We start from the raw sequence: 16,978 nt of genomic DNA, 5'->3' as shown, positions 1-16,978 counted from the left end.
GTTCAGGAGACCACTAAGAAGATAAAACTGATCAGACAATGACTAATCACAGCCCAAAGTCAACAAAAGAGCTATGCGAATCAAAGGAGACGACCCTTAACGTTTGAGGTAGGGGATCATGTTTTTCTCAAAGTTCAACCTCATCGAGGTACTACACGATTTGGGAAGAAAGGAAAACTTGCACCTCGTTATGTGGGACCCATTAAAATTCTAAGCAAGATAGGAGAGGTGGCATGTCGTTTAGTACTACCACCACAGCTCGCAGCGGTGCACAATGTTCCTCACATCTTAATGTTATGAAAATATGAGCCACACCATTCCCATGTTATCAATTGGGGAGAGATTGATCTCAATGAAGATGCAAGCTTTGAGGAAAGGCCTATGAAGATTATGGATCGACGAGAAAAGAACTTAAGAGGCAAAGTAATCCACTTGGTGCGAGTGTTGTGGAAGCATCGAGGAGTGAAGAAATCTACCTGGGAAAGAAATGATGCAATACAAGCCAACTACCCCAGTTGTTTGAAGATAAAGGCATGTGTTTAAATTTCAAGGATGAAATTATTTTAAGAGGGATAGGTTGTGAGAACCCATATTTTTGCATATTAAATTATTTTGGTAATTATATTTAGCTACTTAAATTTTGTAATTAACAATCCATAATCCAATTCCATAACAACATTTTGTTACGAAATTCTATAATTAACTTTTAATTATTTAATTAGTGCAATTTTTATCTTCATAGTATTATTATTATTGTTGTTATCGTCATTGTCGTTGTCATCACTTTTATGACTACACAAATCTAATTCTTAATATATATTATTCTGTATAATTGTTCTGTATAAAGCTTTGCATTAATAATTTGTGTACAAGAAAATTTACCCATGAAGATTAATTGGTTCAATCTCATGTCTTTTAGTTACATAAAATAATATTATAATATTAAAGTGACTCAAAATCATATATATACAAAAAAAAAAAAAAAAGAAAAAAAAAAGAGGGGAAATTGAGAGAATGGTTGGCCTCTTCCCAAGGTCTTTCCTTGGGCTTTGTTGTGCATGCATATGTAAGAGCATGCTTTTCCAACAACACACACAATGTAAATCAAAGGTAAACACAGCGGATGAAAAATTATGGTCATACCTTTTTCTGCAGAGTCTGAATTGAAGGATCTCGTGGGTAAATCACGTGCTTCCTGAATCTGATCAATCAACCCAGCAATGGAGTGATATTACAGAATGAATATCACCCACACAAGTCACAGTGCAAAATGGCTCTTGATCGTTGTATTTTGGAAGAGAGTCAGTCTATGGGAAAAACATACGACATATGTTGTTTTTTTTTCTTAATCACCCATATCCCATATTATATCAGATATATTAGATAATAATAAATCTATCCATATCAGTTATATCAGATAGATATGGATATCCTGAGTGGTTATCCAAGTAAGTTTTGAATTCAAATTCAAACTTACACGGATAAGGTTCAAAAGGTTCAAAGGGTCATGCCACATGGGCACCCAATTTCTAACATCTCTCACTCGGACATAAGTTGGCATGACACTGCCACATCTCTATCTAAATCTCTCCAAAAAATGAACAATCTCATACTAGCCACTGCACCGTGCAACTGCTGAGAACACCTGCATATGGGAGCTCTATACTAGAAACTCAAAATGAGCCAGCATAGAGACATCAACCCAAAAAGAACAGAAATAGTGTCTCATATACCCCAGACCCATCTAATTACACTGGTCCAAAAAACATCTCTAATCCCTCAAAAAGAGCATGTTTGACCCTCTCAATTCTTGCAATATATTCACACTCAATCTGCCTCTCATACAAAGCGATGTGAGTTGCCAGCAGTGAATATACAACAGTGGTGTAATACTAGATGATCTTCCTTTTGCCCTCATGCCATTTAGTTTAGGATTGACCGCTTTCCCAGTGATGTCCCTTAAGGCCGAATCATACGTGACCGCAGGCAACATACCAAAGTAGTAGAATATCAACCCCTTACCTTATGACATAGTCAAAAGTCACAAAATGGTACATAAATGAAAGTCATATCAATAATGGCACGTAAGACTCACACGGTGAGGAAACAGGGATCCATTCTCTCACCTCATTACTCAGTCACCAAGCACATATAGTATGAATACATGTTACGATAGAGTAACTCTTCCAAAAGAGTGACGTCATCCTCAATACACCGTACAGATATTAGTCTAGTCGCTTTCTAGCGCCTAACCCGAATTCTCTATTTGCTCGCCTTCTAGGCGCCAAATGAGATCTCCCATCTAGCTAATGATAGCAGGCACAACATGGAAAGTGGGTATTAATATCCATATTTGATCCTTAACATGACCTCATCTTGGTTATAACCAAGGCGACATACATAGTGGATTATTTAAGACTCTCTTGGCTCCAAATAAAAATAAACCACTAGTCTCATCCTTGCTCGCTCCCAAGCGCCAAGGGCGATTGCTCGTGTGAGTGAGCCAATCTTGCCTGCTGACATCATCATCTGCTAATCATTATGACACAAACCATAATAGTGCCAACATCCCATACATCTCAAAATAAGTGATCGATTTTAAAAAAAAAAAAATTTGACCACAGCTTGCGCAATTCTAGATTCCAAACATAAGCCTTATCAGCACCTCTTGCGATAAGTATATACAACGGAATCCACCATGTGCGCCTCACATGAAGTGATTTAAGATCACTACCTCTTGCGCAATAACCTCTCTAAAGATATTTTGGTGACCAATTTGTGTTCATTCTTAATGCGCCCAACTAGCTCAGATGTGCCCAACTAGCGCATTGAATCTTATAAGGAGCAAATTAATATACTACTAGTAAAGCATTTTATCCACAGTCTAATGAGCAAGGTCAATGTCTAAACAACTCAGTTGACGATTTACCAAAGATAACACTTATCATGCCGAATACGCCCACATAGCGTACTTTAGGCTCCCACAACAAAGAAAAGATTAAGGAATATAGGTCATCTGTTTCTCCCAAAGACAATACGAGGATACACTCAATAGCTAAGGCTTTGGCTTTTACCGATAGGTAAGTCAATGGGTTTGCAATTTTGTATCTAGAATCATTCTAGGATATTCCTTATGTAAGTCATCGAAGACAAACCGAGAATTTTCCCAAAACAATCCCTAAGGATCGTATATCCGAGCATATAAATTACATCACCCATTTCCATCATATCTAAAATAGAGGACTGCCCACCCTAGGTGGCGACAACCTTATAAATTCCTGGCTCATAATGACTAAGTAAGGAAAAACTTCTTTTGGACCATTGATCATGCCTCAGTGGTCTTCATCGATCATCGTTGGCCTATAATGGCTTGACGAAATCTAAGAATCACTATTTGGATAACTGTTTTAGGCTGTAAAAGATTTATTGGAACTAGCAACCTTTTTGCGCTCCTAACTTTTCACCATAAAAGCAGAAGGTAAATCCCTACGGATCTACTTATCCAATTCTCTAACGAGAAAGTTGGGTCACAATGTCTACAAATCAATGTTCCGAACTTATGTCAATCATAGCCTAAGTCAAAATAACCTCACTCCCTAGGAGGAAGTCTTCTCATGGTCTACTCTTTCCTCAATGGTGCGACTTTTCGGTATCTGGCGAGCCTTATGCCTCAACAATGACTATCCAAATTACGCATAACTTTAGAACAGTTTCGCATCATAATGGAAAGTCAACCAAATTATAGAAATGGTTAATCCTCAAAGACTTTGTCTTAAACTGCGTAACATCAATCCACTTTCTAAAAACAGGGGACTAGAGCCTTTGGCATTACCTAGGCTCTTTATCATCTTGCAGAGTAATCATGAATGTTTCCCTTTCAATCACCCAGTGATGACGTGGAAAATTTTCACATTCGCTACCACGCAACTAAGAATGTAGAGTATTCTTCTGTAATGGAGTAATCCATTAGTAGGCACATCGTTCCCACTGTCCCTAGGATATTGGAAATTTCTTTCCATTCTCAACTAGGCTACATAGAGCGCTATGCTTAGAATTTTCTATCTTATAGAGTTCCAAAAACTCTATTCACGTCACCTTTACTAATAAAATTTTATGTGACTTAGTTACACTCCCACAAAGTTGCATACCTATTTGCACATGACCCGAAGGGTTTTCAGTATACAATGATGCACCACGTGACCCTATGTGTTTACAAGACAGCATACAATAATGTGCCATAGAACTCTACGTCTTAACTTCGCAACCTTATGAGAAGTAAAATAAAGATAAGCTGCTTAACGGTTACATATTGCCCATAGATGGCTCTCCGCTAACCCATTACTCAAATGGAGTGTAAAAACTGATATGAAGGGCATTTAGTTAGGGATATAGGCAACAAACTAAAGTGCAATTCCCAATTAGGAAACATTTTGCGCTATCATCCACCTAACATTAACAATACTTAATTTATCTCTACTATACCATTGTGTTGTTGAGTATTAGGAATAATCAATTTTCTAAGCATCCATTTCTCTTCACAGAGTTTTCTAAAAGAACTCAAATAGATACTCGCCACCTTGGTCAAGAATAAAAACACGAAAGCTGTTATCTAATTGATCTCAACCTCATATGTGCAATGTCAAAAATCATCTCAAAACTTTTGACTTATGGGAGATCAAATAGTCTTGACTCAAATACGTATCGTAATCTATAAATGTGTCGAGATTGAGACTTAGCTATCATACCCTTACACATATCTAGTCACAAATATCATAGTGGACTAAATGCGCCAATACAAATGACCTTCTATGGCTTTCCTACTTACATGTGCTCAACCATTGCGAACAAAGTTACACATTCATATGAGAGCAGGATGTCACAAGCGAGTGGGCCCAAGAGGGCATTCTCCAAACATCCATACATCTTCTCATTAATGTGATTAAGTATAATAAGCCACCGGTTCATGACCAATGTCATAAACTAATTCTAATCATCTTAATGTGTGAGTTTTTGAAGACAAGCTTTAAAGGTTTAGGCCCAACTAGGTAATGACTTGCGACTAATTCATATTCACTAGATCATAAAAGGATGTCATGGAGATGTTAAGTGCGCCTAAGTCGCAAATTTACCTAGCAAGTGCTAATCCCCTGCACCTTCAAGTCAATTTTATTCTCCATACACTTTACTGCATCTAGTTGAAAGATGACGATACTCCTCTTGCCATATTTATTTCTCGCTTCATAGTTACTTGCAATTACTTCTACTATCCACAAGAATGAGAGAATAAGCTATCAACTATGACAGCTCATGAAGTAACTTAAGCGCGAATTAGGCTAAAGAGTCTAATTCAACACAATGCTCTCACGAACCATGCGCCAAATTCTTAAAGCCATAACAACCTTGTCGGCCTTGACCTTTTCATTATTATGCTGCAACGTTTGCGCTTAGTGGTAAACGTTATTCAAAAATGTTAGCCTAGCTAAGGAATCATACAAAGAAGCCCCTCCTCATGTCTCACACTCAAGTGTGGAAACAGTAAGTGTCCAGACTAAGACAAGTCAGCAATGCTAATAGATTTTGCAGCTACTAAGCGCTAATCTTTTCACTTAGTGTTAATAAATTTTGCAGCTTCTAAGCGCTAATCTTTTCACTTAGTATTAATAGATTTTGCAGTTTCTAAGTTCTAATCTTTTCACTTAGTGTTAATAGATTTTGCAGCTTCTAAGCGCTAATCTTTTAACTTCACGTGATATTTCAACGCACACTATTATAGTGCATGAAATTTTTTGCTCCATCCACTCCCAATAATTGGGTAGAGAGCAAAACACTGCTCATACTGGCTACTCGTCTTACACTTAATGACTAATTTATTTAAGCTCGCATTTCTTGGATAACGCGACTCTTAAATGTTACTTCATCCAATGATGTAACATTATTTACAAGTCAAATTACAAAGTCAATCCGCGCAACTCAATAGTCAAGATCATATACAGGTCTATTGAGGGCTTACTAATTTCATAACTCCAAAACTCGCCAACCGAAACTACGTAGCGTGCCGCTAACCATAACGCACACATTTGTTTTTATTATGCCAAACAAGGCAACAAAACCACGGCGACTTTGAGTCATGTTTCCTTACTTTGGCTTAATTAAGGTCTGACCTAAAGTCTCCAAGACTTTTGTTTATCTAAAGAATGGGATTACATTGTTCACATTTGAACATCTCTACTAAGTCTAGGTCAACCAAATAACTTCCATAAGCTAAGTCAATTTAGAGAGAAATTCGTATTGGGATTAATTTTGATCAGCATAATATAATTTTGCCGCAAAAATCTAAATTAAATAGTGACAATATTACACAAGTCGCAAGATCGAAAATCCGCTATGCTCGTAATCATCTCTTGCGTCTCAGATGACAATTATCCAAAATTTAATTTAATTTATGCGCAAAATATTGATTTTCGGGAGTAAATCTATAAAGATTTCTCTCAACCGAACAACCTCCCACTAACTATGGCATGTCAAAGCATGATAAATTCCATACAATAGCATCTTAATGTAAATTTACAAATAACTCATGCTATATTCATTTAATAATAGAATTTAAATAAATAAATAATCATGCTTCTTTAATTGCAACATATTACAAACCCAAAAAATATGCTGTATTTAATATTCAAATTATTCTATAACAGAAACTATATCACTTCTGAAATTTTCTGGAATTTTTTAGTATTTTTTGGAATTTTAAATAACTAATAAATACACATAAAATTAGAAATAAATATTCCAAAATCTGGTAAAATGCTATAACTATACCAGTAAATAGTAAACTACAACAGTAGTCTACAATAAAAATTCAGCCCCAGAAACTTAATCATGCAACACCAGATGCATTTTAAACCAGAAATAATGAATTATTATTTCAGGAAAAATATTTTTTATTTTCATAAAATTTTCAAAATTTTACAGAAGATAAAAAATTTAATTCTGAGTCTAACGGTACCAACCACGCTTAAAACAAAGCTATAACGAATTAATTAAGACCATTTAACGCGATTCAGATTTTAAAACAGAACAAACAGAGCCTTATGCATCAGCAGCCAAGCCAGCCAAGCTAGCGAAGGAAAAAACGGCGCGGCTCCGCGCGCGGCTCAGAACGCGGCTCATCACGCAGCGCGCGTGTGTGGCGCGGAGGGTGCGCGTGTGGACAGCGCGGCTGACGAGTGTGTGACGACGCGTGGAAGCGCGTCTGAATCGCGTCTGGCGCGTGGAGGCGCGTGCAAGGGCGTGACAAGGCGTGGAGGCGCATGGAAGCCTCCCACGGCGTCAGGTGGTGCGTGAGGCCCACACTCCGCCTTTTAGGGTGTTTTCTGGTCCGATTTTGGTACTCCCGAACTCCATTTTTCACAACAAAAACATTTATAGCATCAAAAATCACATTTAATGAACATAAAAAATGAGGTATACCACACTCTCAATCTAATGGGAGTTGAAATTTTTCTCCTTTATAAACATTCATGTATATAATGTGTACATATATATATATATATATATAAAATATACACATGATTAGAGAAAACACGAAAATACCCATTCATGCTCTGATACCAATGTAAACCAAAGGTAAATGCAGCGGATAAAAAATTATGGTCATACCTTTTTCTGCAGAGTCTGAATTGAAGGATCTCGTGGGTAAATCACGTGCTTCCTGAATCTGATCAATCAACCCAGCAATGGAGTGATATTACAGAATGAATATCACCCACACAAGTCACAGTGCAAAATGGCTCTTGATCGTTGTATTTTGGGAGAGAGTCAGTATATGGGAAAAACATACGACATACGTTGTTTTTTTTTTTTTTTTAATCGCCCATATCCCATATTATATCAGATATATTGGATAATAATAAATCTATCCATATCAGTCATATCAAATAGATATGGATATCCTGAGTGGTTATCCAAGTAAGTTTTGAATTCAAATTCAAACTTACATGGATAAGGTTCAAAAGGTTCAAAGGGTCATGCCACATGGGCGCCCAATTTCTAACACACAACCTCATCAAAGGTGGACAAGCATGCCTTAACACTCTAAGCCTATGCATGCCTTTACACCCTAACCTATACATTGTAGGTAATATTCCCAAGTCAAGAGGAATAAAAAAAAAAAAAAAAAAAAAAAAAAAAAAAAAAAAAAAAAAGCCTCCAAACTCCTATATAAGGACCCCATCTTTAGCCACCTTAGAGATATATGGCTGAGCAAAGAAAAAAAAACACAAGAGAGAAAGAGCAGAAAAGAAAAGAAAATGAGAGGAAGATGAGAGGGTCCTTGGTGGTTACCAATTCAAAACAAATTTTTGAGAATAGCTTGTAAGGAGCTCTTGAGGTAAGAATACTCAACCTCTATCCTTCCTTACATATTTTTTTTTTTACTAAATCTATACATCAATATATATATATATATATATGCAAGAATATGCATGGTTAATAAACAATAACTCAATGCATGTTGATAGAATGATGATCTTATGATTATATGATTTATATCCTTCTTACAAGTATGGATTAGATGGTTTAGCTACTAATTTTGCTCCTCATGTGTTCAAATATTCTCCATTATTGAATTAATCTTGCATGCTTATGAATTTGTGTTTATTCTTCATAAATATTATTTTCTGTTATCACTAATAAAAGTAAATATGAAGGATTAGAGTTTCACATGGGAATAATAGCACGAAACAATTTTTATAGTCTTGCATGTGATTCATGGAGAATACAAAGTGTGATTTTCACAAAATACTGTACCTCTAGCAAAAATAGATTTTTAATCCGTTTTGAATAAACTCAAACAAACTCATGAGAACACTTTAAAATTTTTTTTGAAATTACTAGAGTTTGTTTACCATGTTCTCATGGTGCTAGAATATTGAAAGAAAAATTATTCGACAACGTTTCATGGTCAAAACATGTTTTTAACTTCATTGCTGTCTGGAGGCAACAGCAATGCTGACTTTACCAGGTCATCGTTTATTCTACAGAATGAATTTTCAAGTGATTCAAATTGGAAAAGTTATATTTTTAAGTTAATTTTCAAATGCTTCTAGTTTCATAATTTTTTATTAAGTATTGAGAGAGAAACGCCAATTTTTCCAAAATGTGACAGAATCTGTCCAGTTTTCTTATAAAAATTATTTGACCATCTTACATTGGTTTTTAGTCTTCAAACTCTTCTGGAAAAATTTTCTAAACTCAAGTATCTAGCAATCCTTTCTGACCATACCTCTTTTTGACACCGTTTGAGGCCCCTTTCTACTTTTCAAACATAGATCACCTGTGCTGGAAGTTACTGTAACTCACTGTCCCAGAAAAACCAGTTTTTGTTCAAATTTTATTTCTCTATTTTAAAATTGTTTTTAGCCCTGGTTTCTTCTCGAAATATTTTCCTAACTTGATGAACTAGCACCAGTTAAAATATTATAACGGTTGAACTTCGTTTGGTATGGGTTTCATATATATATATATTTTTTTGTCTAACCGTATAGTGCTGAAGGAAGAAGTGTGTGAATTCTTAAGAAATTTTGTGATAATTCCTAAGACATTCTATCACATTTATTTTGGTTACCATATATGATTGTGTTATTATGTCACTGTGGTTTTCAAACTAAAACTCGCACATGCATCAAAATGTGAATTTGACGAAGTAAAGAAACACGAAATTGAATAGATGCATTAAAGTTTACAAGTGATGGGGTGAGCCTGGTTTAGAATCTTGCGCAAGTGAGTTGTGAACCCTAACATGGCACGGGAAGGTATTTCGGCTCTTATCGGTGTAAGCGATATAAGGTTGGTGGTGCGGGTGTCACAATATAGACCGTTCCCTAGGGGCAGACCGTGATGTCACGACTCGGGTACATAACCCTGGTGCGTGGGCATCATTGGTAGTTACAGCAAGTAACATTTGAATATTTGACCAAGGGGGAGTCAGAATTGCCCGTGGCCATTGCTTAGCGGTTGAGTGGAAATAGTGCTCTGCGGGGAGTTACTTAAACTTATCCGATAAACTAAATCTATGAGAATTTAAAAAGAAAAGTGGGCATTTTCCTTATGATGAAATACTGCTTCTGTTTGTCATTTTTTATTTATTAGCTATTGTTATTATTTCAACTGATGGCATTCCTGTTATGCTTATTAAATGCTACCTATTATTCTATTACTACGCATTATTCATTAATTATGAGTATTATTATCGGGGTAGGTATTTCGGGTTGTAGTATCTTATTGAGCTCGTTGCTCATTGGCATTCCCATTGCCTTGGCGTTTCATGCCAAGTACCGAAGAAACCGAAGGAAACACCGAGGTGTTGGAAGGCAACATTCAGCCCTGATTAGCTTGAAGCGTGCCAAAATTCCATGAACCATTTTTCAGAGTTTTCTAGTTTTCTCTAGTTTCTTTTTATATTTGTGTACTAAGACAAAGTTTGAAGTTTGATTGGAGTTGTAATTTAAGAAATTTTAGTTTCCGTGTTGTTAATTAATGGATGATGGTAAATTTGGTGGCAACATTGATGAGGATTCTTAATTAAGAAAATTGATTTTAAGTTTTAAACCCTATTTTGATGTCCTCAAATTTTGGGGCGTCATAGGAGAGGTTGGCGCAATTGCAGCCACCATACCAGTACTGGTTTGAACATTAGTTTGTCCAGTTTCAGCAACCATGAATTCTAAATTATAAAACACATTTATAATTAGAATTTTATACTACACAAAAAATTTAAACCAAAACCACATAATTAAATTCTGTAAAAATAAAAGAAACAAGAAATGTAACTTTTATTTTCAATTAATTTGAAACTAAAATAAAATTTTATTTAAACAAATTAATTCCACACAGAAAATTAAATTTCTGTAACACTTCAATAATTAAAATACTGAAACAGAATTTTAATTAATGAAAACTCAGAAATTATTTCTGAAAACCAAAATTAATTTCTGACCAACTTCACAAATAAATATTCTGAATTGTTAATAACACCAGTATATTACTACTAGTTGTCAAAGAAAATAAACAATATATTACTACTATGTGTCAAATAGTATATTACTATTATTTATTTTTTCCAATCAAAATATTATTTTGTAAAATCACAAAAAATAATTCTTGTAAAAAGAAGAAAAAAGAAAAGAAACAAACGAAAAATTATGTATAAACAGAATAATTCGAAACTGTCTTAAGATTGTTAGAACAATCTTCTGTGTAAAATAAATAACTTGAAACAAATCAAACAAATAAAAATAAATTACTTACAGAGTTTATTTTACCGAAATGTAAAAGTATAAAAAGATCAAGTCGAGAGTGTAACACTCTGTCCTTAAGACAGATTCGCCCCGCTACGGTACTTATGGACAAATGGCGCATATCTCCCAAAATACAATGATCTTCACAAATTGTAGTAGCACTCTAAACAATTTGTACGGCGAACCAAACCTATGTTCTATACTCTCTTAATTTTTTTTGCTAAAATTATATGAAGAATATATATGCTACAGAGCAAAAATTGAACAGCAAAAATGAATTTTTCAGATCGTAATGATTGTTGGAAATGGCTAGTATTTATAGGCAAAAAGTAACTGTCCGAACAGGTTAAATTTCAAATGAACAGATTTGAATTTGAATGAATATGTGCAATAACTGAAGAATAGATAACTGCTGGGCAGTTTTTATCTGTTGGAAACTGTTAGCAATTATAAATCTATTAAGGGAAGAACAGAATCTGTTCGGTGACAGATTAATCTGTTGGCACAATTTTTGGACAAAAATTTGAATTTAAATTTTTATTTTAAAATTCAAATAATTTCCTGTCAAGAATTTGAAAAAATTCAAATAAATTTTGTCCAAAAAACTCAGTTGGACGGACGATGCGCATGTGGTGGTTTGAGCCAAGGTTCCATTTGTCTATAACTCCTTCATTTTACAAACTTGGGATGCCCCTTGGAGCCCAACCCAAGTCTTGCCACCTAAAACTTATATACACACATAAGTTCTCTTAAATTCCCCATGTGAGATAATCATTTCAAGGAAACTCACATTTTACTTCTTCAATTCCCTATTCCACGAACCCGAAAATGACATCAACTTCCCATTCACTCGTATATGGTTTTGACGAACCATCTTCACCGGGTGACTTGCCATGCGGCAAGAAACATGTCACCTCTTCAGACCCACCCCAAAAGACATTTGGGATCCACTCAAATTTGGACTTAAAATTGATTCAAAATAAGTCTATAAAACCAAATTTTCTAACCGAACATAGATCAATTTTGAGGGTCAATTATGAAGTTTTAAAGTTTGGTGCAATTTGGTTACCATTAATCTCAATGTTATCTGTTACACTCTTTTTTTTCTTTTTTATTTTTAGAGAGGTCTCATTTTTTTGTTTTTTTGATTATTAAAATGGTGGAAATGCGTCCTGGCGGTGGAGTATTGATTTGGGCCGGATGTGAAATAAATTTTGTAGGAAGTAGTAAAGAGTTATTTATTTACATATGTTATTATAATAAAAGGAATATGAAAATACAAATCTTAATTTATGAATTTATACTCTATTAAGATTTTTTTGGAGAGTAACTATTTAAGTCAAAAAGAAGTTATTATAAATTGTTAAATCACTTTTTCTATTTTTCAACACATCTTTTCGTAGAAATTTAAAAAAATACTAAAATAGTTTGTTCTCAAACGAGACCCTTAATTAAGATTTTTTGAACCTTCAAGTCTCATTAAATTTTTAATAGTTGAAATGGTCTTTCAAACAATGATTATTCATAATTTATAATTATCTATAATGGAATATGATGATTTGACATTTATTTTAATTTTTAAAACTTTAAAACATCAACTTTTAAATTAAAAAAAAACTTTAAAAAAATTATGTGCAAATTTTTTATTTTTTTTTTGAAAAAATTGAATTACTTTTTTGTGTAAAACTGAAAATTTTGTGTCTATTAAGGAGTATGTTAATGGAACATTGATGTGCAAAACTGAAAAAAAAAAAAAAAAACCTTTTAAAAATGAAGAAAACTGATTATGTTACCAATTTTAAAACTGAAAAAAATTGATAATATTTTTAGTTTTATTGAATAGTTGAATCAAACCAATAAGTAGAGAGGCAAAAACGTTTAATCTAATGTTATGTTTTTTTTTATCAATTAGTGAAATAATTATTTGAAACATTACTATATAAAATTAATAATATTCTTAGTTTTAAAAATTAGAAAAAAAAATTAATAATATTTTCAGATTTACTAAATAAGACTTATTGATTTAAAAAATTCTTTAAATAAGACTTGAGCTACTGTAATATTTGTAAATAAAATTTTTAGGTAATTAACTCTAAATAAAATTGAATGAATGTATTCAAATACAATTATTACAAAGGAATTTTCGAAACTGTCAGAGAAAAGTTCGAATAACTATGAGGAAAATAAAGTTCACACATAAATAGTAGGGTAAATTACACTGATAAGGTTTATGTTTATTACAGTTTTTTCTCTTATTTTTTAGAAATTACATCTCCCTTTGAGATTTAAAGTTTTATTACAGATTCCCTTCCTCAGGAATTTAATTTTTTTAAATATCAATTTTGCCCTCACTGGATAAATTACATTGACACCCCTCACATTTTAGAAATTACAATTCTCTCCTTAAGGTTTAAAGTAGCATTATCAATTGTCTCATTGGTTAGTATTAATTGGAAAAAAAAAATTAAGTGGAAAAAAAATTAATTGAAAAAAAAATTTGTTTGTAAAATTTTTAAATTTTTGTTTAAAAACTAACGTAAGCTCATTTTTTGAATTTACGATTTTTTCTCAAATTGACAAACTAAGATAACTATTTATAAACCAAAAAAATTATCAAACAAGTTTTTATGACAGTTTTTTAAATTTTTGTAAATATAAATTGAAAATTGAAAACGAAATAATTACCAAACAGGCTTCAGATGGTAAAAATGTTATAAAATTAACAAATAGTTAAATAAATTACCAACGTAAGAAATGACTTATCAAAAGATTCTTAAGTTATGTATGATTTGATTTTTAGAAATTTTTTTTAAAAATTAAAAATTAATTTGATTAAGAAATAAAAAATAATTATCATTTTTATATAATTTTTATCTTTTGAGTGGTTAGAAATAATTTTTTACATATTAAATTAGAATAGCCATACATATGTATATAACTTGTCCAAAAATTAAAATTAAAATGATAATTATTTTTATTTTTTATTTCTTAACCAAATTAATTTTTAATTTTTTTAAAAAAATTTAAAAATCAAACTATACATAGCTTAAAAATCTTTTGATAAGTCATTTCTTACGTTGGTAACTTATTTAATTATTTGTTAATTTTACGACATTTTTACCATCTGAGACCTATTTGATAACCATTTCATTTTCAGTTTTCAATTTATATTTAAAAAAATTTAAAAAACTGTCATAAAAACTTGTCTGATAATTTTTTTTTGTTTATAAATGGTTGTCTTAGTTTGTAAATTTGAGAAAAAAACATAAATTCCAAAAATGAGTTTACGTTGATTTTTAAACAAAAATTTAAAAATTTTACTAACAAATTTTTTTTTCAATTAATTTTTTTTTCCAGCTAATACTAACCGAATGAGCAATTGGTAATACTACTTTAAACCTTAGGGAGGGGAATGTAATTTTTAAAATGTGAGGGGTGTCTATGTAATTTATCCAATGAGGGCAAAATTGGTATTTAAAAAAATTAAATTGTTGAAGGAGGAATTTGTAATGAAACTATAAACCTTAAGGGAGAGATGTAATTTCCAAAAGGTGAGGAAAAACTGTAATAAACATAAACCTCAAGGGGTGTCAGTGTAATTTACCCTAACTATAAAGACTAGATGAAAGAGTCAAAAAATAAATAAAAATAAACTTCTCATAATAGATAAGTGCAATATACTTGTCCCCTTTTCCATCAATAAAATATACTAAAAACTTTCATAATAATAACCTCTCACTTACTTGGTAAAATTAGTACAAAGTGATGTTACACAATTAGTAAGTGTACAGAGAGTAAATATTCGTCGCTATCCATACTCCTTTCATCCAAGTTTCGCGTCTATCCAATCAACCTGAAAGCACAACGGCGGTGAGTTACCGGCGGTGTGTTGCCAGAAACCCCTCCGACGGTCAAGTTAGCACACACTCAGAGAGAGAGAGAGAGAGAGAGAGAGAAACTCAATGAATGTAAGTCTATCTCACCAAATAATGTTCCATTCCCAACATGGGGGCGCAGTCGTGCTTATATACTTTCTGCGCTCAACTTTGCACCCATTGGTCTCTTGACACGTGGAGCTACTCTCCCATCTGTCAGCACAAATCCAGCGAACACCACCTAACTAAACCGCCAGACAACATTACCGGGAACTCGGCAGCCCGGCGGCATCATCTCGACTTCACACGACCGGACTGCATAACGAGTCCCAGTGTCCACTCACCGAGCTCCATAACAACCAAGCTCAATAGTATTCTGTTAGAACAGAGTTTCAGACAAGTCGAGCCGGCAAACAGAAAGCCTTTCCGCCAAGCTAAACGTGCGAACCATAGAACCCGGGTTGGCAGGTAACCAACTCGGCCGAGTAAGCTCGGCCCATACACGGGGCTTGACCCTCAGCCGATCAAGACCGATTCTGGACGCAGACAAGCCCAAGTAGCTCGCCCCCAACTCGATCCTGGATCTCAACCGAGCAAAACCACCTCTAAATAGGCCCAAGTTAGCTCGGCCCAAACATGCTCGGCCATCTTCTGTTCGGCTTCTACCACGGCCCAAAACCAGATTATAAATCTCCCTCTCAGTAAGATTTGAGATGATTTAAATAAATATATTTTTAAATTTTTGAGGAGTGATTGAGACTCCCTCCAATCACCACCCCCCCACACACATGTGCCAAGTAGTGATTGAAGGATAAGGGAAACAAAAAAAAAAAAAAAATCCAACCAATGAGAGAGAGAGGGGGTCAAAAGGGGTGAGAAAAAAAGAGAATCTTAGACATTTTTATATGTAATATTAAATTCAAGAAGGTAAAAGAAGAAAAAAAAGACAAAACAAAAAAAGAACCAACTCATTGCGGTGGAATAGGACACAGTTACATCCCAAGATAATTTTTTTTTTCTCACTCGTAGTATCCCGTATTAAAATTAGGAGAAGTGGGTATAAAGATGATAAAATTATAAAATTAATTATAATTTCTTTTTAATTGGTGTGTTTTTCTTAAATATAATTATAAATTGGTTATTACCATAGAATTATTAGAGAATTTACTAAAAAAAACACCTGCTACACTATCAAGAAAAGCATAGCAAAATTTAGTCAAAAACAAACAAACAAAACCACCAGAGGTGGTGGCTCAGTGGATAAAGCAACTCGTCTTCACAGGCATGACTTAGGTTGTATTCTGAGCGAGTGTGGAAATATTCTCTTTGAGACCCTCTGGGTGTGTTTGATTGGGCGGACTGGAAAATGGGGGATTAGAATCCATCGGACTTGAGTCCTGGGACTGTGAATCCCCCGGACTATTTGGTCGGATTGGATATGTATCCTGTGTTTGTTTTTTCATGGGATTAGATGTCTGGATAGGACTATTTTCAGTGAATCCAACGTTTGGTTGGACGGACTGGATAGGATAAATGAACAAAAGACTATTTTACCCTTTTCAATTGTTTACTAAGTAATAGCAATATTAAACATATCTTTAATATTTTAATTATTTTTAATTAAATAAATTCGTTTTTTTTAAATTAAATAAATAAATAAATAAAATATCAATAAAATTTGTTTTAAATCATTACTGTATAACAAATCATTATTTTTTTTACATGCAAAACTTTACTGTGTTTGTTTATTTACACAATTAAACATTAAACATACTAATGGTTAAATTTTGTTTAAAGATATTTAAA

This window comes from Camellia sinensis, unplaced genomic scaffold, assembly GCF_055761805.1.
Source record: "Camellia sinensis isolate YWXY unplaced genomic scaffold, ASM5576180v1 Unanchor1, whole genome shotgun sequence".
NCBI lineage: Eukaryota > Viridiplantae > Streptophyta > Magnoliopsida > Ericales > Theaceae > Camellia > Camellia sinensis.
The sequence above is the reverse complement of the archived record's forward strand: the minus strand, read 5'-3'. Positions refer to the sequence as shown.